The sequence below is a fragment of the Acinonyx jubatus genome, chromosome B1 (genome assembly GCF_027475565.1).
Source record: "Acinonyx jubatus isolate Ajub_Pintada_27869175 chromosome B1, VMU_Ajub_asm_v1.0, whole genome shotgun sequence".
Classification (NCBI taxonomy): domain Eukaryota; kingdom Metazoa; phylum Chordata; class Mammalia; order Carnivora; family Felidae; genus Acinonyx; species Acinonyx jubatus.
The window spans coordinates 79,261,433-79,284,916 of record NC_069382.1 but is presented as its reverse complement, the minus strand read 5'-3'; the positions used below and the strand labels follow the sequence as shown (position 1 = coordinate 79,284,916).

Here is a 23,484-nt window from a genome sequence, read left to right as displayed (position 1 = left end):
TAATTAGGCTTCATGCCCCGTGCAGAGCCCAACTTGGGGCTTGAACTCACGACCCTGAGATCAAGAACTGAGCTGAGATCAGGAGTCAGACGCTTAACCAACTGAGCCTCCCAGGAGCCCCCCAGATGCTTTTTGAATCTCTAAGAAGGGTTCCCCTTAAACTTGACAAGAAAACCCCCTTAAAGGAGTGTTTCCCAGGACTAATATTCCAGAAAGCTCTTCTGGGAACCACGTATCCAACGAAACACTATGATATTGGTCAGTACTCTCTTCACTTTTACATCCGTGATGTATAACTTAAGATTATTTTTAAGTGGTCTGACTACACCACAACCTGTGTAGTGCCTCCTCTGATGCAGTTCACATCTTTGGGTAAGTGTATGGGGATGAAGGGAAAATAACTTGCCCACAAATGAGCCAATGTATGTGCCATTCACACATCAGCACATTCAGATGGGTAGGTCCATCTGCACAGGGCTAGTGTCAGTAAGAGAGGACACAATTTTTAATTTTGCTTTAATTTAATTTACTTCACTGTTCTGCAAGAGGTTCTATGTTTAGAACCAAATATAAACTCTTACAAATATTTTATGGGAACCGGAATCTCCTTATAATCAGTCATATATGGCCTCTGTGACCTTCTTGAGTATGCATGATTCTCCAAACACCATTTCAATTATTTCTATTTTTAAAAAATTTAAGTATGGTTTACACATCATAAAACTCACCTATTTCAAGTATACAGTTCAAAGATTAAAAAAAAATTTTAATGTTTATTTATTTTTGAGAGAGAGAGAAAGAGAGCACAAACAGGGGAGGAGCAGGGAGAGAGGGGACACAGCATCTGAAGCAGGGCTCCAGGCTCTGAGCTGTCAGCACAGAACCCAATGTGGAGCTTGGACTCACAGACTGAGATCATGACCTGAGCTGAAGTCTGACACTTAACTGACTGAGTCACCCAGGTGGCCCAAGTTCAAAGACTTTTTTAGTAAATTTACTGAGTTGTGCAACTACCAGCATAATCTAGCTTTTCTCACGGCAGTAGGGTGCCTCATGTCCATTTACCTGCCCATGTAGTTCCCGCCAGCTCTAGGCCACCACTAATCTACTTCTTGTCTCTATAGATTTGCCTTTTCTGGACATTTCACATAGATGGAATCATACAGTATGTGGTCTTTTGTGTCTGGCTTCTTTCAATTAACCTCAACATTTTTGAGGTTCATTCATGTTACAGTGTGCATAAATAGTTTGTTTCTTTTTGCTGGGAAACAGCATTCTACTGTATGACCACAGCACATTTTGTTTATGCAGCCATCCATCAGTTCATGGACATTTGAGTTGTTTCCACTTTTTGGCTATCATGAACAATGCTGCTTTGAACATTTGCAAGTGAGTCTTTGTGTGTATGTAAGCTTTTAGTTCCCTTGGGTAGGTACCCAGTAGTGGAATTGCTGAATCTCAATTACTTCTTATTTGACTTTGGGAAGTGTCTGATGAACAAAGAAATCCAGTAAAAATAGATCCATTTCTACCTGATCTACGGAAAATAAAGAAATGTTAATGAGGACAAGGAAGATAAAATTAGGCATGAAAGGTTGCTGATTTCCTTAGGAAATTTATGTTGCTACATGTGATTTGTTATAAATCTCTTATCCCCAAAGTGAATATTCAAAGCTGGCTTTTGAACAAACCTGTAGTAGATATGGTGACTGCCACTCAGCATGTGTTATGTGTTCCAATGCCCACTTCTTGTGCCTTCGTGTCCCACACAGGCCAGAAAACAAAAATATTTCCCAGACTCTCATACAGTTGGGTTTCTGGTTGTGAATTAGGTTCTTCTGATTAGGTCCTGAGACTTGGAGAGCAGAAATGTGGCAGGGCCTTATTCTGGTTACTTGGCTACTGTTCCTGACAGGCATGGGGCTCATTGTGTTTTCTGCAGCAATGTTCCTGTGTCCAGGCTCTAGTTTTACAAATGTCGAAGAGCAGGGCGCAGTAGCAGTGGCTTTCTGGCCTCTGACTATAGCCAGTGTGTTCTCATAGTCAGCAATTCTGTTCACTTCTATCTTCAGGACTATAGGAAGCACCCCCTCCTGTGGGCTGGTTCAGTGATACTGTGCAGGGAGTCAGCCCTGGAGACCCAGCCTAGGACCAACTTCTTAATGACTTGTAAGGGCATCATTCTTGTATTAAATTCCTTCTGCTTGACACAACTAGGGTAGTTTCTGTTTCTAACCACTGAATCCTACTAATTCCAAAACCTATTAAGTATTTCTTGGTAATACAAGATAAGGTGTCTGATTCAAATTCCCCAGAAGCAATTTTTTTAGTGAGATAAGAATTTATGAGCAAATGCTCTATTAAGAAAGTTCTTCCAGGGAAGACTAGGAAGGGTATGGAAGAAGCAAATGGGGAGGAGAAGATGGGAAGCAAGGATAGGACCTCAGGAAAGCTCTGCAGAAGGTAATTTCCAGCCAATCCCACCAAGCAAGTGATGGTAATTGTAGGGTCAGTGACACCTCAGATTTGTCCTGATCTGGTGCTCATATTCCCCCATTGGTCAGCCATTGGTTAAGAGTGGCCTCAGGGGAAGGGAGTCTTCAGGCACTCCCAGCTCTGCACTTGTGAGCAATGTGGTTCTAGTAGCAATGCTGGTCCTCCAAAGAACTGCAGGTGCTGGCTGTTGGAAGTGAGAGCACGTCAAAGGTAAGAACGGTGCCCAAAAATAGTAGGAAGGCAATTAAGGGAGTCTGAACAGTGCTCTGGGCTACACAGGGCATTTTTTAGAGCAGGGTTGAGATTCTAGAGCACTGGCAACCTTCTGGCACAGCTGGTCCCTTTTTATCTTGGTGCAATTTGGGGTTAATCCTAAAACCAAAATGATGTCAAAGGGCCAATATTAGCTATACAGAAGATCTTTGAGTGAATCTTCACTTTATAATTAGTTAGGATTTTCTTAACAATGAAGGTTTTTTTGTCATCTGTTTTGGTCTCAGTAACCATTCACACTGATTATGCATCTGTTCTTATCAAGGCACTGTTAGATGCTAAGGGTATGAAGAGATGTAGAGCCCCGACTCATTGGTGAGGCCCACAGAGATCATCATGCTTCAACCCTGTCTCCTTCTCCCACTGTTTCCCATTTCCCTGCTCACATCTGGTGCTCCAGCCATATGGAATGTTGGTAAACAATTAGAATACATTGTTCTTTTCCCTACTACATGCCTTCTATCATGCCATTTCTTTAGCATGCATGCCCTTCCTTGTTTCTTTGGCGGTTTTCTACATGTTCTCCAAGATCCGGCTTGTGGCTGGAAGGAACCCACCCACGTTCCCAGCTCCTTCCCCCTTGTTCGTTTCCCCTGTAAAGGAGACAAACGAGCACTTCTGCAGTCTCCTTTGCTGCCATGGTTGACCATGTACTTAGTCCTAGCCAATGAAGCAAAGGGGATATCTATGTCTCTTGAGAAAGTTTTTGCTTTTTTAACAAAAGGGACAGACACAAGAGGAGAGCAGCTAGGGCTGCCTCTTCCCCTTTCTTCCTTTCTTGAACATGGATGGATCCAAGGCTGGGACTATTCAAGTCATTTGGTGTCATGATAAAACATGCATGAAGGCAGGTGAAGCAGACAGATGGAAAGAGCCTACTGGTAGCCAGCAGCTCCTGAGCCAGAGCCAATAACCACCCACCTCTGAGTTCCTTGTTATATGAAAGAAAAATAGACTTCTATTTGTTTAAACCAGGGACTGGTGAAGTATGGCCCTAGAATTGGTTGTCTTTTTTTTTTTTTTCTATTATTTTCAGCCAAAGCATTCTTAATTGAAACATGACTGAAGGGTCACCTCTTCTAGAATCTTCCCTTCAGTCCCCCATGCTACTAATGTATAATGTACATTTGTAGATTATTTTACTGCAGTTATACCACAGTGCTAGAATAGCAGCTTTCTCTCCTCCTATAGGCTGTGAGCCTGTGAGAGGGAGGCCTTTGTGTTATTCATGCTAAATTTTTAGTACCATTCCTGCCCCATGCTCAGTTCTCAGAAAATGATTGTTGAATGAAGGAAAGCCATAGTCTCCCCTCTGCAGTGCACACTAGGGATTGCCTCTCCAACTACCAAGTCATCCTGCAGCTGCAGTATTCCTTCCAGCTTGCTGACTGCCTTGTGTGGCCATACTCCCTCCTCCTTTACTCCCCAAGGCACACGATCATCAGGCTGTTGGGCATAGCCACTTACAGTGAAAGTCTGAGGGTAATGGATAAAAATTTTACCACAGCCCGGAACAGGAGCCAACTTAAAATGAAGTTTAATATTGGATATTACTGTCTGAAGTTTTTTAGTACCGTGTACTGTAGAGAATCTGGGGAAATCTCACACTGGTTGTCTTTGTCCTCAGGTCTTGGCCTGCTGCCATGTTGCTTGCTCTCTTTCTTTACCCAGAGGTCTTTTCTTTTTTCTGCCCCCTCTGCCCTCTTCCAGAGTGTGCTACCTGTATTTCCCTACCTCACTACATAAATACATTAACCAATTTAACTCTCAAGGGTTTTCCAAACGGACTGGATTTATTTTTGAATATCAATGGTATCTTGCTAAACAAAAGTTTGATCTATCTCTGAGGACATTTGGCAGAAGGTTTGAAATTCATTTTTCTTCTACCTCTGCAGCATCAATTTCTTCGGCAGGTTTTACTGCACCCTATAATCTGTGGACTAGGGGTGGAATGGAGGTGGAGTGGCTCTTTTTCTTGCTGCAGATGGGAAAAAAAATGAGATGATTTATCCTAGAAAAGAGTAAGCTAAGAAACAATTTAATAGTCTTCAAATAAAAATTTTATTAGTATCTTGAGTGAAGAGAGTGGTAGCTCTGATAATCCCAAATTTATGAAGAGCATTGAAATGCCCATGTTTGCACACCTGACTTAGCTAATTTTATAACGAGTTTGCACCTGCTTGCTTTTTGAGACTATGCTAGCTGAGTCAGAAAAGGTGATGGTGCCATGGTAGTATGTAGGATGGCAGGGTCACTTAACACAGGATTTAAACAAAAATGTCATGGAGTGGACAATTCAGAACTAACTACCCATGAGGAGATATTCTGCAATAATTCTTCAGCCCAGAAAAAACGGAAGAGGGATGAGGGAGGGGAGAGGAGTGAGAAAGCATAGGGGATGAGCTGACCACTCTACCTCTTCAATGCTTATAGTGCTAAGATTTTCTGCCATCCCTGTTGAGGTTCTTTCCCTTTAAGTAAGAGTCACATAGCCTTTCCATGCTAGCTTGTGATGGTATGAGTTCATTCTGCTGAAACTATGGGCCTAGAAGCTGGTAGTAGAGTCTAGACATGCACAGTCAACTTCAGCCGACACCAATGTTCCTTGGAATAGCTTCCACCTAGTAACAGAGACCATGCTACTCTGTGCTTGACTTTCTTCTAACCTCTTCCCATATGTTGTTTTCCCAAGGATGGAATTAAATGAACACACAACTGGAGGGAGGAGGAAAGAAAGACCATTGTGTTGCCTCACAAGAATAGCAATGATAAATACCAGGTTGCAGGGCCATTCAAGACTCCATTCCCTGCAATATACTCACTGCCTGTACCCCATGTATCTACCTGTTTTCGGAATGAGTGATACAGGGTGTATCCAGAGTTCAGCTTAGCATGGGTCTGAAATCTACTCCATCCAAGACAGCAGATTTTCTAGATTCTAGAAGAATTAAAGAGATAAAATTAGATTTGCCTTGAGTGGAGGGAGGCAAGGGGATTAAGCACGTGGGTGGGGAGGAGGGAGTGAAGGAACCACATGACACATTATGATAAAGGCTATTGTCAAGGTCCTAGCTTTGGTTAGAGGCTCCCAGGTGTTTATGATATTATTAAAAATAACTAATTAACCAAATAGGCAAAATTAGGTTATAGATGAACCTGCAGTAATGCAAGTGCACCATAAATTAAGGATTATGATCGATTCACGGTTGCATTCCAATCTAAGGGAAGGAAACACCATTGATTGTGGTAGGTGATCCTCACGGTGAGTTTGAGGGATATGTATACAATGCAATTTCACTCAATCTTTGTCAAGAGTCCATGGATTTGGAATTTACACCCATTTCACAGGGGAGAGAACTGAAGCTCAAAGAGATTAGATGATGCGTTCAAGGTCACGGAGTTAGAAAGTGGAGTCATCTGGTTTGTAACCTGGGTGTGACTCCCAAAGTCCATGCTCTGCCTGCGTTGTGCCACTCTGCTAGCCAGTGGGCCCGTGGAGAGAGAGCTGGGTGAGACAGGGAGTGATCACTCCTCTCTCATGGGTCCCTGTCTGGTGCCAGTTTTGTGGGCAGTGTTTGTGCTCTTATAAAGATTAAAGATTCTTTAATAAGATGAAGCACAATTACAAGGATAATCGTGCTCCACACTGCAGACAGACTCGACATACCACATTTCCCAGAAATCTTGTTTTGAATAATAAAAATATTTTTCCTAGGAACCAAATTTTGTAAGTTTTTAATATCAAGCAATATTAAAACCGTGCTACGCTGTTAGCCAAAATGTCAAAAACAACAACAGAAATAACAGCAATCCCTACAATAGACATAGGGCACTCTCAGGACTTGCTAGAAGAAAATATAGTGGCAAACAAGGCTGGGTACACAACCCAAGGTCATGTTACCTCTCTGCACAGGACTCACAATAGAGTCCTTTAAAATAGCCAGTCTTGAGCCATTTCTGCATTACAATTTTTTTAATGTTTATTTAATTTCTGAGAGAGAGAGAGAGACAGAGAGAAAGAGAAAGAGAGAGAGAGAAAGCACTCATGCAAGAGGGGGAGGGGCAGAGAGAGAGAGAGGCAGGGGACAGAGGATCTGAAATGGGCTCTGTGCTGACAGCAGAGAGCTTGGAACTCACAAACCATGAGATCATGACCTGAGCTGAAGTCAGACACTTAACTGAGCCACCTAGTTGTCCAGAGCCATTTCTGCATTTTGAATCAATTTAGTAGGTTTCAACCGGAATTTTTAAAAAATAATGGAAAATAGAGTTCACCTATATAGTGAGGGTGAGTATTGTTTTATAAGGCTTTGTTTCAGTCACATAGGTGTGTGTGTGTGTGTGTGTGTGTGTGTGTGTGTGTATTTACACATGTGGGCATGTGTGCATGTATGGGCATTGAGCTGTGGACCTCTGACTGTGGGTAGTGGTTAAAAAGCTTGATGGCCCTTCTGCATGACACCCTCAGAGCACTGATGGATGCCTCCGAGGCACAAATGAGAAGGCAGGTGAGAATGGACCCAGATCTTGTGTGCGCAGGAACACAGGCTGGCTCACATAGAGGATTTAAATCCATGACCAGTGCTTTGCAGGGTTAGAATTAGATATTGAAGCAAATCGTGAATGTGTGCCATTTTCAAGATGGCACCTGGGTGTAATTTGGAACATGAATGGTCAGCTAGAGAGTTTGGCTGGACATGGCCATTTGGACCAAGTAATTGCATGAGTTATAAGACGGTAGAGAATTGCAGGCCCTTAGAAATATTGTAGCCTAACCGCTACCTCACTGCCTTTAGGTGCATTGGGAAAGAATTTCTCCTATTTATTATAGAAGGTGGTTATCTATTACTTCTTTTAAGAGTAATTCAAGACATGTATAATTATCTCCCAAATGCGAACAATAACAACAACAGCAATATCTCCCATGTTTATTGTCCACTAGGTGCAAGGCACCCATAGGTGCTCTGCCTGCATCATCTTTAATCCTCTCAGAAACCTTACAAGGCTGCCCTTATAGAAGTGTTACATATAAAAGGATGATAGCTATTTGTGGTTCCCAGTTGTTAACAGGAAGCTGGTTGCCCAAGTGCAGGTTCACAGGATGCCATTAATTTGGTGACTTTATTTAGCCCGTCCTCAGCTTTGTGAGCTCAGATGCCTGCTTCTGACAGCAAACTGAGTAGGTCTCTGAGACACAGGTCATGCCATCCTAACTCACACAGTGGAAGTATGGATAACTGGAATGCCTATTGATTTAATATACGGTGGGAATAACTATGACACAGCCTGGACCACTGGAGGTAAGCATGAGCAGCCCATGGGAGCTCAAAACCCATTAGAAATCTGCTTGGTAGACAAGGCATTAGAGAATGGGATGAAAGGTGGTGAGCCGGGTTTAATGTTATCAGGTCAGGAAGACCTGAAGCCTTTGGAGACGAAGGCTGGAGGTGACCTTTACCCAATCGTTAACCTTTACCCAGGTGAGGTTCTCAGTGAGAAGGAGAACACACCCAAGGAACTGTTTAGGGATCAAAGTAGTAGTCTGTGCTCCTGAAGCTCCCATGCCCTGAGCAAAAGACTTCAACTTGGGCTTGAAGCCAATGTGCTGATCTTTGACAACTCCCCCCAAACTGAAGATGGGCAGGGCAACTCTCATGGTGGGGTGGATAGAGAGAAGGCAAAAGGCAGCCTACTGAAGATGTGAGGCTCAAGAACTCCAGTGCTGGACGGGCTGATCAAAGAAAGCAAAAGAGCATGCCATGCATGAGCAGTGCCCCTGACTCCATGGCTCATCTCTTGAAACAGGAGGTCCAGCAGTTGACAGGCAGTCCTGAGTCTGATTAGTTCCTCCTCCTTTGGGGACAAAAGAGTAAAAGGGGGAGGGAAAGGAGGGAAAGATTGCAACTCTTCTCTACATTATTGTCTGCAAGTTGGGTGGAAGAAGTTCCTCATCTATGAGCCTGAGATGGGAAGATGGAAAGGGAAATAACATTCATGGCCACAAAGGAGCTACATTGCCTTTGGCCTGGAATACTGGATGCCCTTGACCAAGTTGCTTTTTCCCCCTGAGTTGTTCTTAGATGACTCTGTGAGTTTGGCTTAGAACTCCATGAAGGTAGGGTAAGTGGGATTTGTTCACTGTCCTTAGCTCAGTGCTTAGCAGACCCAAAATGTGGATGGAGTACACAGATTTGCTTTCTCACCTCTCTCCTTTTCCTTCTCCCATAGTATATAAGCCTGCTTCAGATTGACCACTAGTCCTTTAGATCTGTTAATACCTTCAATCAGATTACTATGTTCATCATGATGACTTTGCACATCTCTGCTCCATACAATATATACCGATTTTGTTGTTTAGCTCATGGAGGACAATCTCATTTTCCTTCGTTGCTGATATCAAGTTCTTTAGAGGGACATTTCCCTGTAGATGTCAAGTGCTGACCATCTCATTCCATTCTCCCGTCACTTGAGAGCAGAATCAAAGTTAAGATCCAAGGTCACAGAAAAAAAAAAACACAAGTTACTCGATGTGCTGTTTGAACCACTCCTGTTAGACATTAGTGTTTCAACCGAACTCATCAGAGAAATCCAAGTGTTCCCAAAATTCCATATGTATTTCCACCTCCCGAGGCAGTCATCTTACCCAAGAGAGAAAGCTGTTTCCAATTTACACACGGTAAAGGGCACCTTCTGAAATTTTCCCTTGGGGGCCCAGAGTTTAATCTTACCACTGGTTGCACACTTTTATTCCGGTGGCTCCTTTGCTTAAGGAATCAGCACTTCTTAGCTGGGTGAAAGGCAGCTCTAGTGGGATTGCTGCAGAGGCAGCCTGGGGACAGCCTGGGAAGTGAGATGCTGTTGCTGGGGAACAGAGACACCCAGTTGCACCCACTCCAGCCAGGAGCCATGCTATCTGCTGTCCCTCACCCTCACGGAGCCAAGCCCCGCAGGCAGAAAGGCGGATTTCTCTAAGCCTCTTTCTTCCACTTCCTGTTCTTCCACTGCTTCCGTTGCCTTCCCACAACTAATCTGGGCTTTCCCCTTCCTTTTGTCTTCTCTTTTATGTTCTCAAATGACAGGATAACTTTCAAAGCCTTTCTTTCTTTCCTCACTCCATGCACACACCCCCTCAGCTACTCAAATGCACAGAGTTCACCCTCCAGCTAAGGAGACAGTGCAATTTTCCTAGCTGATTTGGCTCTCAGCTGCCTGGGACAGTTAATTTAATCTCTTGGTGCCTGTGTTTCCACGTCTGTAAAGAGAGGGTGATATGAATAGTGCTTAGCTCATAGGGTTATTACAGGAATTGAATGAGTTAATACGTGTAAAATGCTTAGAAATGTGCTTATCACATATGAAAGTGTTTGTTGGGGAAAAAGCAAAACCCCAACATGTCATAAGTGGGCATGAATGGAGAAGAAAGTAAAAATGAGCCTCAGGACAGGGATCATATTCCACACCCTGTTCCCCTGATTGAGGATGGGGGTTTGGCTGCATTTGTATTTCTTTTCCTACAATACCCATATATTTAACCCTGATTCTGTTCTTTTTATGTAAACTGAGTTTAGTCCAGAAGTGTTTGCTCATTTCTGTTTTATTTTTTTTTTTCCATTTGTTCATACTTGCTACCATTTTCTTTTTGCAGAGTGAAAAACCTGGTCCTTTTTGTAAAAAGTTATCTCTGGGCAGTTTTTAAATAGTGTTTATATTAATGACTATTTATTTATGCTCATATGATCTAAAAGCCATACGACTGCCCATGCATTATATAATTCAAGTCCCAAGGTATGGGGAGAAAAAATGTTAGGAGAGCATAGAGAAGAAAAAAAGTACACATCACCAACCCACCAATACCCCCCTTCCCCATTCACTCTTTAATTACAGAACTGTATTTATGTACACATTTAGATAATTACATGTTTATATGGCTTGTCTCCCCTAGATCATAAGCTAGTGTCTGTTCCATATTATGTACTCTCAGTGCTTACATCAGTGCTATACTTACCTATGGGTATAGAAGTACAATTTGCTGACAAACTGAGCTTGTTTGTGCAAATCAATATAAATGTACCATATATTAAGCTAGTTTTAAAAATATAGAGTCCATCGAATTCACAAGTCTTAAATGACAAAAATTAAAGGAAAGAATGAAAGAAAATGACAGTAGTTTGCATTTTTCTAATCACATTTTCTGCAGAAAGAGAGGCGATCTTAAGCATACTCTTATTCTCATTTGCACATGGAAGGGATATATATATATATATATATATATACACACACACACATGGCATATATATGTGAGGCATATATATGTATGAGATATGAACATATACACACATAGACACACACATATATATACACATACCTACCTAATGTGTGTATTAAGATTTTTGTTTTGTTGCATGAGTTCTAGACATGCCCAAAGCTTGTATCATTTCCATATGAACAGACACATGTGTATCACAGAGGGTAGACTGTAGGTTGGGCTGTGTCTGTGCTGGGGAATCTCTATAGAAACCAGCTGGCTTGCCTAGGAAGAGGATTTTTGGTCTCACATTAACCATGTGACTTTTTACTTCTTTGTGCTGGAGGTCATGGTGGGGACTCTCAATGTAGGGTTATGGATGGCTCAGCTCAACCCATTTCTTGCCTTTGGGAAACAATTGTAAGCTCAAAGCCTATAGCTGGAAGGCAATTGGGTTATATTCATACAAGGACAGCCCAATTTCCTTCTGTGTGATCAGTTCTTTAGAAAGCCAAAAATAAGTTGCTATGCACCATCACCAAGCATGGGCAAATTGGTACAGAAGTTATAAAAGAACCTATCTCTTTAGTGACACTCATGTCCCACTTATTTTTTATAATTTAGTAATTTTTCATGATCTTTCATAATTTAGTAGGGCAGAAATTGCCAAAAAATTACTATCAAATAATCACTGACTCTCTTACAGAGGCAGATGGAAATTTTTTAATTTTTACCAGATATGGGGTTACAAATTGAGAAATTACCAAGGAACCAAGGGGAACCTATGTACTTGTTCCAAGCAGAGAGGTTATATTAAAATAATTTTGACATTAAAAAAAAAAAAGAGAGAGAGAGAGAATCAGTTACATGGCTGAATCAGATACATGGCTAAAGTCAAATAAGACGTTCCCATGTCAGCACATAAAGCAGGATTCCACCTAGTTCTTACTCTCGAGGAGTCCATTAGAACTTACTGCATATTTTATAGGCGATTGAGCTATTAGGATTATTTTGAATAGTGAGGTTATCTGCCATGGAAGGTTATTAAAAAATCCATATCTATATATAAATTAGCTAAGTGTGATATTAAAGTTGGTTTCTATGAACAAAATGTAAGAGTCAAGCTGAGAAGGACATGGAACATTGTGCCTGACCCATTTAATATGGAAACACACGAGAACGAGTTAGGCACCTCCAAGCCACAAACAGTAGCTGAACATATTACCGATTTATTTCTGAGCAGAAAGGAGCAGTCTTTTGTGTAAACACTAACCCATAAGATGAGCGGATGAGAAAAATCACCTCTTGTGGAAAGAGCACTCACTCTGGGCAAGACTCAGTGCTCAGTGGTTTACCTCAATGACTTGCCAAATAATGAAACTACTGCTGATTATCAGTCCTAAAGGCCTGTTAGACACTTCTCTAAACTCCCAAGTAAATTTTTGTTGAGCAGCTCCTAGGTGTTAAGTGCTATGGGGGAATAAATAATTAAGCAGACAATGACTCCGACACTAATCCTGTCCCCAGCGAGCTTTCTCTCAAGCCAATAGGAGGACCACACATCTACTCAAGTAATTATAATTCAGGAAGGAAGTGGTCAATGTAATTAGGAGAAGTTATCATCTTTAAGTTTCATTGCTGTGGGTGTTTGGAAGGAGAGATCATAATTGAACTGGGTTAAAGCATTGTGTCATCTAGGATTACCAAATTGATGGGGACTAGTTTGTTTTTGGATAAATCACTCCCACTGTCCTTTATTTTCAGCAATAGTTTCTAAACATTTCTGATTGGACAGGCCACTCACAGATAACAATTTGAGTAGCAACTTCCAAGCATGTATATTTATATTTTGTTTTATATGTGGATGGCTAGGTGAACATATTATATACAAATTAGATAGTTTTAAAGGATGAGCTAAGTTTGAAACAAACAATATTTGAAAATATTTCATTTTTATTCATGGCATAAACTTTTAAAAATTCTATTTTAAAATTATCTTTTTAGAAGTTTTTTTGAGAGAGAGAGAGAGAGAGTGTGAGAGTGTGAGAGAACGGGGGAGGGACAGACTGGGAGGGGGAGAGAGAGAATCCCAAGCAGGCTCTGTGCTCTCAGAGCAGAGACCAATGCAGGGCTTGAATTCACGAACTGTGAGATCGTGACCTGAGCCGAAGTCAGACCCTTAACCGACTGAGCCACCCAGACACCCCTTAACACTTCTATTTTTAATCAGTACAGTGTGGTTAAATATGTTTCGTTATTTTTGAAAATCGTAATTGAACATTTTGTGATACAGCAATTTGAAGGTCTGCTTCTAAGTTCAGTTTGCTTTGTCACTGGCTTTAATGGTCAACATAGTTGAAAAAGGCATTTCACAGACACAACATAAACACAATAGATACACGTAGAGTGAATTAGATGTGTGATAGCAGACACATTTCGTATATCTGAGGTCTTCTTGATGTTTCTAGTTTGGTGGGAATAACTTCTTATTCAATCCAATTAGATCATCCTTGTTTTTCCTGGGTGACATGGCTGCAGAAACCTTGTCCTCGGGACACAAATGTCAGCTCTGCCATTATCTGTTTGATTTTGCTTGCCTTTGTAAGATCTTCAATTAGAGGACTTTTTTTTTTTTTTTTTTAAGTCATTTGTGTATTTTGTGTGGACTGGTTTACATAAAATTAGTTACTATGATCTATGAATCCAGTTAACCGGGCATAAATAAATGGTCACGTGTTGCCAGATGCTGGAATAGCAAGAGAAGTGGGATGCCATAGTCGATGCCCCCAAGCCCTGAAGCCCCTGCTATGGGTAGAAATGTCCCCTATGGTAAGTGAGGCCTGGCCATCTGACATAACTTCATAGTGTTGGTGCTTCTGTCAATCCTTCTATTGAATATTTGTAATGCATATTTCCCTTATTTTTAGAGGTAATCAATTTTTAAACGTTCTAATATTTTCTTCTCACACCCCAGTGATTGCATTGAGAATACTATTTGGTGCACATTCATGCCCCACTTTGGAGACCTCCGAAGTCTGTCCTTTCCATAAGAGAGACAGGGGTCAGGGGAAGGGCTCGACATCCCAGAATGGAGCCTTGAAGTGGTGCCCTCTCCCTGGCAAATAGAATCCCACCTATTTACAAAGACCATTAGGTGGCAACTACACCACTTTCTTTTTTCTTTGGGGACCCTTTGGACCAAATAATCATTTACTCCGTTCTGTTTTCCAAGTCTCTTTAAAGTGTTCTTAAACCTGTGCTGGTAGATTCATTACTTTGATGGATTAGAACTCTCTTCCCCCCCACATATCAATAGTACAACACCGAACATGAGGCTCCTGTTTGTTAACCATCAGCACTGGGAGCTTGATAAACAGTTTTAATACTAAATGCCAAATAACTGTGTTTGTAGATGTGTCAAAACAGATGGTCTGTGTTGTTCTTTTCTTACTTCTCAGACTCAAAATGAAACACTGCCCTCTCTAGGATTTCACTTATTCCAGGGACAGCCCCTGTGGCTTGGTCTCTGGGGGACTTGCTAATGCATCACGCCTGTTCTGCTCCTCCCAAGGCCAGAAAGCTGCTGCCTTTCATTATTTAATGCTTGCCTTTGACCAGCCTCTGGACTCCAGCCGTGTCCCTCAGCTCTTTTAACTCCATTAGGTAGTGTCTCACATTAGGCATTTCTATTGGCCTGAGAATATTTGTATGACATCGAAACCCCCAATTCAGCTCTGAGTTCCATTGGGTTAGTTGTTTGGCATCTTTTAAATGGGCTCAACACCTAGATCCATGGTTATTAACCTTTCTTGGGGCCATAAACTCCTTTGAGGATCTATGTAATGTTTAATCAGAAAAATGCTCAAACACATAAATTATGGATAGAATTTCAAAGGGGGGGGGTAGTTCATATCCCTTCTGAAGTTCATCTAAACTAGTACTTTTTAAAAAAAAAACTAAATTTCCTGAATTGATGTCTTACAAACCAATTCATAGTGGAACTGATTGGTTTAGTTTTTAAATTTTTATTGCGGATCTTTTTCAGTGGGTTAGCTTTGAACAGTTATAAAATGTTTATGGTATGTCTATTTATATTGCCTTGAACAGTTAAGGACTATTCATTATGGTATAGTGTTTATCTTTAAAGACATAGTTACAAAGGTCCCTGCTTTATAATTTGGTTGTCACTGAAGCCTGTACACAGGCTGCTAGTTGTTTACCCAAAATCAAACTCTCCCCTTCTTCCTCACTAAGAGAACCCTGATTTTGTTGGGGGTGGCAATGTGCCCAGCTGAAAATCTATATTTTCTAGCCTCCCTTGTGGACAGAGGTGGTCATGTGGATAGATTATTGCTGCCTATTCAGTTCCTTAAAAAGGCTGACTCAGCTGGAAATTGCTCTTTTGCCTCCCTTTTCCCACTCTAGTCTTTCTTTTTCTTGCCCAGAATACAGATGTTATGGCTGGAACGCCTGCAGCCGTCTTATGGTCATGAGGCGACCTTGGGAATGAAAGCCATATTCTCTGTCACATGGCAGAACAGAGTTTGAAGGAGACTGAGAAATTTATAACCTTGCAGACTTTAACTAACTTTAGGCTTTCTTGCTTTGGACCTCTGATCTTCAAATTACCTGAGAGAAAAAAAAAAATCCTGACATTGGTCAAACAAACAAATAAATGGCTATGTATGTGTACCCACACACACACACGTACACACCTACATATGCACACATACACATACCCATGCAGCTTAACACATTTCTTAACTAATATAGCCTCTTATAGATTTATTTTTTTAATGTTATAAAAGTTAAGTAGCAAATTATCCCTCGTAAAAAACTAATGATTTCAGCAAATTCAGCAGTCTTCTCAAAATGAGTTAGGAAACAACCTATTTGTAGGGTATCACCAAATACATATATATTGGTCTATAGCATACAAATAATACATTTTTGTAAAAACTTCCACTTTAGAAGTATTAATGGCCCTTGATGTCTCCTCCCAGTTCCTTTTCCTCCCAAATCTACTTCCCAAGAATAACCACTCATATCACCTTCCTATTGCTGTTATAACAAATTACCACAAACTTAGTGGCTAAAAAAAGAACCCCGCAAATTTATTATTAGAGGCTGGAGATCCAATATGGGTCTTACTGGGTTATCATCAAGCTTCTGCAGGGCTGAGTTCCTTTTTGGAGATTCCAGGGGAAAATGAGTTTCTTTGCCTTTTCCAGTTCCTAGAGGCTGCCTGCTTTCCTTGGCTCCTGGGTACCTTCCATTGTCAGAGTCAGTGGTGGCTGACCAAGTCTTTCTCATATTACATCACCGTGACACTCCTCTGCTTTTCTCTGTCACTTGTAAAGACATGTGTGTGACTACATTGGGACCACCCGGATAATCCAGGATGTTCTCACCTCAAATACTTAATTTAGTCATGCATGCAAAATTCCTTTTGCCATGGGGCTCTGGGAATTGAAATGTGGGCACATTTGAGAGCCATTCTTCTGCCTACCACACCACTGTGACAAGTTTAGTGCATCTCCATGAATACTTTTAGAAAATGTATTCAATTATGCTTGCATTTTAATATATTTTATCAAAACGAGATTTCGTACTAGTCTGCAAATTGCTTGTTTTCACTTAACAAACATATAAAATACAACTTTCCACATCAGAATTGATAGATCCAGTAAGCTGATGTTCTAAAGGAAAGCTTCCTTCTGAAATTTTGAGAAAATATATTTGTTTGTTTTTCTGTAGAAAAAATAAGAAGGAAAAAAGAAAATTCTAGGAATCTACCCTAAGGCTAAGTGAAGTGAAAAATGAAAGCATGTGACTGTTTATCTGGGGGTCATGAGTTCGAGTCCCACATTGGGGGTAGAGATTACTTAAAAAAATGAAAGTAGGAATTTCAAGAGAAATATTCTCATCTATTTACATATTGCAGGTGAATGTGATATTTCAGGGGGCAGTTGATATCCAATTTCATTCAGCTTAGCTCTGTTGAAAACATTGGAAGTTGTCTGCAGTGTGTATTTGTGGTTATTTGATTGCTTAGCATCCATTCCCCTTACCAAAGGCATCTGAATTCCCTTGCAGAATCATCTCCCAGTGGATAAAGTTTTGGGGGATTAAAATAGGTGCTCTGCCCACCTCTCAGCCAAGGGTGGCCATGTGACCCAAGCCAAGCCAATCAAATGCTCCCTCTCCATAATTTTAAATTTTGATCAGAGCATTATGAACTAAATGTTGTGTGCCAGTCTCTTCCCCACCACAATCCCCCCCCCCCCATTCATATGTTGAAGCCCTAAGCCCTGATGTGATGGTATTTGGAGATTGGGGGCCTTTGGGAGATGATTAGGTTTGGATGAGGTCATGAGAATAGGGTCCTCACAGTGGGATTAGTGACCTTATAAAAAGAGGAAGAGAGAGAGAGAGTCCCCCCCAGTTCCATGTCCATGTGCCAAGGAGAGGCTATGTGAGGGCCCAGCCAGAGCTGGAAGAAAGTTCTCACCAGGAACCAAATCTACCAGCACCTTGATCTTGGAACTTCCCAGTTTCCAGAAGTGTGAGAAATAAATGTCTGTTGTTTAAACTGCCCGGTCTATGGCATTTTGTTAGGGCAGCCTACAAAGATAGAGAATGACAATGACACTGAAAATGGTTGACATTCATGCAACACGCTGTGACTCTAAAAAGATTAAAAACAGGAGTACTCAGTGAAATAGAAAACAAAATCCCTAAAAACAACACTGAAGCAGGTCTCCAGAATTAGATCAAAGGATGATGTTAAGAATGGTCAGTCCTACCTTGTAGTTGACAAGAGCTATTTATTGAGATCTCTTGTTTTTATCATTGAGGTAAAAAGGCCAGGGTAATCCTAGGGATTGCTTAGGTACTCCTGAGAACACCTTATCTTTGGTAACCTGATATTATGATTTAGGGAGGTATGTTCCCCACTGCACCGGAGGGGTGGTACCCACCTGCTTCTGGAATCTGTGGCCAGGCCAGCAGTGGATCACAGGTAGGCAGTATCTGAGCTGGGGGTTGAGCTGAGTTTCCCAGCAGGTGGGAAAAATCCCAGTAAGGGAGCATATATTCCTTAAAAATCGATGACTGAGAGACCACAAAGGAAAAACGATAGAATGCTTTACCTAATTAAGCAGTGATTTTATAGCTCTTTGATAAAACAGCTCAAAAAGTAAATGCATTACATTCATCAGAGCTCTTGGTTGTAAATCCTGGAAACCCCACTTGACTTACCTTGGGTGGGGAAGAGGAGCAAGAAGAAAGATATTAGAGCTCACAGAATAGAGAGAAAAGAGGGAATGCCAACCCAGAGGCAGTGGAGGCCAAAGAGGGCAGTGGGGGCCTCAAGGATTCTACCCTTTGTGTCGCCTGTGTCTGCCACTTGGCCTCCATCTTGCAGACGTGCTTTCTCCGCATGCTGGAGTTACATGGCTGTTTCAGGCATCATCACCAGAAAAGAAAGGGCTCTGCCTTCTCTCCTAGCTCCACTTTGAAAATCCTGGAGAGGGTTGCTAACTGGTTTAGCTTCCATAGCCGCTTGGAGCCATCACGAAAGCCAGTGCATAATACATGATGATTAACCACATTCCTGCCCATATGACAGGAACAGAGAAGTCAGGGCTCTATAATTAGCAGTTCACACTAGAACCGCACGGTTGAAGTAGAGAAAGAGCAGTTTCCTCTACAAGGTGGGGGAGTTGTTTTCAGGAGAAACAAGAAGCAGTACCCGGTAGGCAGAGATTCGATAAAACCTGTATACGGAGGCAAATATGCCAAGAAGTATATTTGAGTGTTCAGCAGGGTTTTCCGAAGAATCTGTATATCATTTGGCTTCAGAAACTAACATTCCATCAAAAGAGGATACAAATAAAATAGAATTTATTCAACAAATATTTGTATAGTTTAAAATGAGCAAAGATTGTTTATTCCTGAGTTTTGATCACTGTCTGGCTTTCTCAGGAGGGCGCTGACGTTTTCTTCCTCTCTGTTGAATATGGAGTCCCTTCTAAATTTGGCTTAACAATATCACTGCTAGAGGGTTTTGTACTATGTGCGAGAGAGAAAGGAAGAACACCTCTACAATTGCCCCCATTGTGGATTTCTTTGTAAATTCTATTCTAGAGGGAATACTGCATGTGTTACCAAAATAAAATGTAGGAGTCTGTAGAGCTATACTTTGTAAATATTTAAAATATCAAGACGTGTGTGTGTGCGCATGCACACGCGTGCACGTGCACGTGTGTGTATTGTACCCATATATGTGAAAACTCTTCTGTAAAGTGAAAGATAAAGGGGGTTTAGTAACCTAATAGCTCAACAACTTTTAAAGAAAAACACATATCTATTAAATTTGACTTACAACATTTATTTCTCCCACATCATGAAAACGTTGATTTCATTAATCATAGTAGTTGGCCAATGGTAGCAATTTGAAAACAATCCCTTGATAGTTGATAGCCCTGCCAACTATTTCTATAGTTATTAAAATATTCCTTTTCTTACAGTGCAAGTATGTATTACTGCATTTTTTTAAAGTTCAGTTTTCTCATTCTTTATAAACTAGTGAAAATAACTCTTTTTACTGCTCTTCGTATTTTACCATTACTACAAATGTGTATTACTCAGGCCTATCAACCAAAATTTTATTATTTCTCCTCCGTAAAGTTATTTTTGTAGGAAATAACACATGCGTATAGGCAGACAAACTTGTAAGGAAAACTTACCATCTTCATTTAGGCTTCCCAAAGAGCAGACCTTGAGATAAGGACTGGGCTGCATATGGTTTGACGATCTCAGGGGCTCGTGGGATGGAGTGGGCAGAAGAAGAGAAGGAAAAGAGAAAAGTAAAAAATGCGTGCATTAATGAACAAGCTACCACTTTGGGCAACTGGGACTCACCTCCACTGGAGGTCATCTGAGAAACTGTGTAGAATGTCTCAGAAGTAATCAACGTGGAAGAGTGGAGGAGTTGGAGCATTTGTCTCCTGACTCTGAAACCTCAGTGGTTAGCGTTTGTCTTTGAAGGCATTAATCCCGCTACTTCCAGGCTATCCTAAGTGTGGGCTGAGAGGAGCCTCAGGCAGAGAAGCAGAGAGTTATGACACTCCAGGGAGAAGGCTGTCCAGTGCATGGAAATGTTTGCTACTGCTGCAGGGGGACAAAGAGGTGGACCAGGGACATGAGCTGCATGGTAATGGTGATCACCACATTCACACTCCTTGCTCTGATTAGGTCCTTTTATACCTACCTCAAGTTTACAGTGTTACTGACTTTCAAGGTTATGCCTCTCTACAATCTCCAAAAAAAGAAAAGACTGAAAATAACAGAAGTAGTGGGACATTGCACAGTATTCACTGCTGTACCTGGTCCCAGGGCCATGTGCAATACCCATCATCTCTCTCCTCTTCCACCTCTTCTAGATTTCCCTTACCCCTAGCTAGCAGTGACTAGTCTCAGTTGCTTACTCAGTGGGATGACCAGACCTTTATTTCTAAGTAATTGAGGCCTGGCTTCCTTGCTACTCTCAGGCTCTGGTTGCCTCAATTGCCCTTCTACTGTTATCACCGGGCATAAAAGCACTAAGTGGTACCACAGTGAATCCCCCAAGTCCCAGACATCTTCCTCCCTGCCCCCCTTGTATAGCAGCAACTCCAACTCCTCAATATATTCATAGTCAAGTATCCCCACTAGTTTAGTAATTCTTATTTTGCCTGTTGATCTATCAACATGAGGATCCCAAGGTCATCCAGTGGCAGTCAATGATTTAAATGCAGTGAAACCATGACTATATCCTTATTGGAAGTGTCCCCCTCTCTACACACATTTCCTGAGATCAAGGTCTTTGATCAGGAAGAGCCTAAATTTACGAGGATTAGAACCACAAATGTTCACTAATGGGTCACTGGGAGTTCAGTGCATGGAGCCATCCCTACTTGGATCCTTTAGCCACCATTCCTGTGTATTGTAGATATTGGAAACATGGCACACATAATGACTACATATAGAGATCATTGTTTTAACATATATGCCACATCCCTGAGAACAGTGTCCCAATCATGTGAGGTGTCATCCCTAGGCTGATGGCTATGCTGAATCTTTAAGAGGCTATTTAAATACTCTCTCAGGTCCTTTCAAAACCAGCAATCTTCTAATAAGCATTCCAGAGTGGTATTTGCAAGGGTAGTAGTTTTTGCCTCAAAAATCCAAAGTAGCTCACCAAGTGCTGTGCCTCTTTCTTGGTGGTAATAGATGCAGTGCATCCTTTTAGATGAGATGTCCTAGACCTTTGGGCCCCTAAAGCCTTCCCTGATGTGGCAGGCTTCAGAAATGGATAGGGTTTATCTCCCAACCTCTGGAATGAAGTATTTTACCCCAGCAACCAGCATACTTGCTCCTTCCTAAAAGTTAAGTCCAATTATCATGCTCTCATTAATACGATGGGACACTGTGATGTACAGAATGTGAAGATGATCAAGGTCCCTGTAGACGATATTGTAACAGAAAGGAGGAAAGTTAACATATCTCTACGACCAGGTAGTGAATGATGAATAGAATGTATTCATAAACAACAGCCTTTGGCATTTAGCAGAAGGCTCTTGCTAAAGCAGTGTCCATTCACAAGAGAAAGATAGCAATGTTCATTCATTACCAGTATGAGTATCCTACTAAAGCAACCAGTCCTTGCTTTTCATGTGCCTTGGTTTTTTTACAGCATGGTGGCCTTAGGGTAGTTGATCTTTTTACATGGTAGCTCCAGTTTACAAAGGCAAACATTTCTGTGAACAAAGCAGAAGATGCATCACATTTTATGACTCAGACTTAGAGATCACACAGCCTCACTTTTGCACACTGTTGGTTAAAGCATGTAAAGTTGAGCTCAGATTCAAGGGGAGGGGAATTAGACTCCATCTCTTGGAACAGCAAGGTTGCATTGGAGAAGAGCCACTGAGATGAGGAATATTGCTGCAGCCATATTTAGAAAATAAAATCTGTCACATCTCTCAAAGTATAACTCAGGCTATGCTGAGACCTGTCCCTAGTTTTGGGACTAGAGACAGTGAGGGGAGGTAGGGGCAGACATTGAGGTAGACAGGCATAGTCTGGGAGACATCTGCTTCATTAAGGACTTTGTAGGGTCTCTAGGCAAGGGGATGCTGTTCTCTTTAACTAACAGAGTAAAGGATAGTTCTTAGCTTGACTGGTTCAGGGAGACCTAGAGGTTTAACGTTCTCTAGTGCATCTACCCCACAGGCCCTTATCTCAGTTTCCAGGGACCATTTCCTCCCTCCCAGGGCTTTGACTCTTCCCTAGGAGGCCTGCCGGTCCTGTGCCTTCAATCTCCTTTGTAGTTTGGTCATCCTTACAATTAACCCCTGGCCCAATTTTTCAGAACAGTCTGCTCTCTGGCTGCAGGAAATAGGGATCTCCAAGGAGGTCCTCTGGCTTTCATTCCATGTTCTGAATTGATAGTTGGATGATGTAAACCTATCATTCTCCTTCCTCAGTGCTTCTGGCCAGTGAACAAAAAGCCAGACACCTCTGCAATTCCTATGATTGCCACAACCCCATATCTTTCAGGTGTAGACTACTGCATGATCCAAACTTCTCCTTTATCTCATCCCAGCACACAGTAGGTGAAAGCTTTGGTAATTGTGATTTTATGGAGTGCTAGGGTTTATCACCGCCTAACTTACCACCACCAGCAGAGGCTTTCTTGCCTCCATACCATTGAGAATATACTTTCTAGGGTCACATACAGTACCAGTTGTCTTCCTTTGAGTTCCTCCAAAATCAGACCTTGAGACAAGGTCTTAGATACAAAGAATTTATTTTGGAGAGGATACCAGGAAGCACAACTGAGAGAGTGTGGAAAGTGAGAGAAGAAAAAGGAAAAAAAAAACCCAATTAATAAATAGGTTACTCCTATGAGCAATTTAGGTCCATCCCTTTGGGAACTTCTGAGGAACCATGATACCTCAGAACAGTTTCACCACAGTATAAGAAAGTTGGCTATTAACCCACTGATTTCTATTTGTTGTTTGGGAGGTGTTAAATCCCCAGCATTTCCAGGCTACCCAGGATACCTTAGGTGAACAAACTCTTGTGGTTCTGGAGAAAATCCTCAGCCAGAGAAGCAGGATGAGGCAAGAGCTTGAGTGGGAAGTTGTTAGCATGGCTTAGAAGATGCTGGTTCCTGCACCTGCAAAAGTGAGTCAAGGGGAGATGTGGCAGGGTATCAAGAGCGTCTGCTATACCTACTTTTCAGTAATTCATATGAGAAAATCAGAAGGCGGTTTTTGTCGAATGCATGCATTTATCACACCTCCATCCCTTAGCCTCTCTAAAATGACTGAAAAGGAATATATTTTTTAAATTAAAGCCCTGAAGGATAAAGAAGACAGAAGAAGTAACAGCAGACAAGAGCTAGGAACAAAATGTTGGAA

General features: G+C 41.6%; 1 long non-coding RNA gene across 1 annotated transcript; it reads right to left on the bottom strand.

Annotated features, from left to right (window-relative positions):
* Positions 1-9,010: 9,010 nt before the first annotated feature.
* LOC128314450 (uncharacterized) lies at positions 9,011-23,278 on the bottom strand. The gene is made up of 5 exons (XR_008296094.1): positions 23,125-23,278; positions 19,765-21,816; positions 17,995-18,127; positions 16,166-16,365; positions 9,011-9,234 (listed from the first exon to the last, which is right to left on the bottom strand). It is a non-coding gene; the product is annotated as an uncharacterized LOC128314450 (long non-coding RNA).
* Positions 23,279-23,484: the final 206 nt, after the last annotated feature.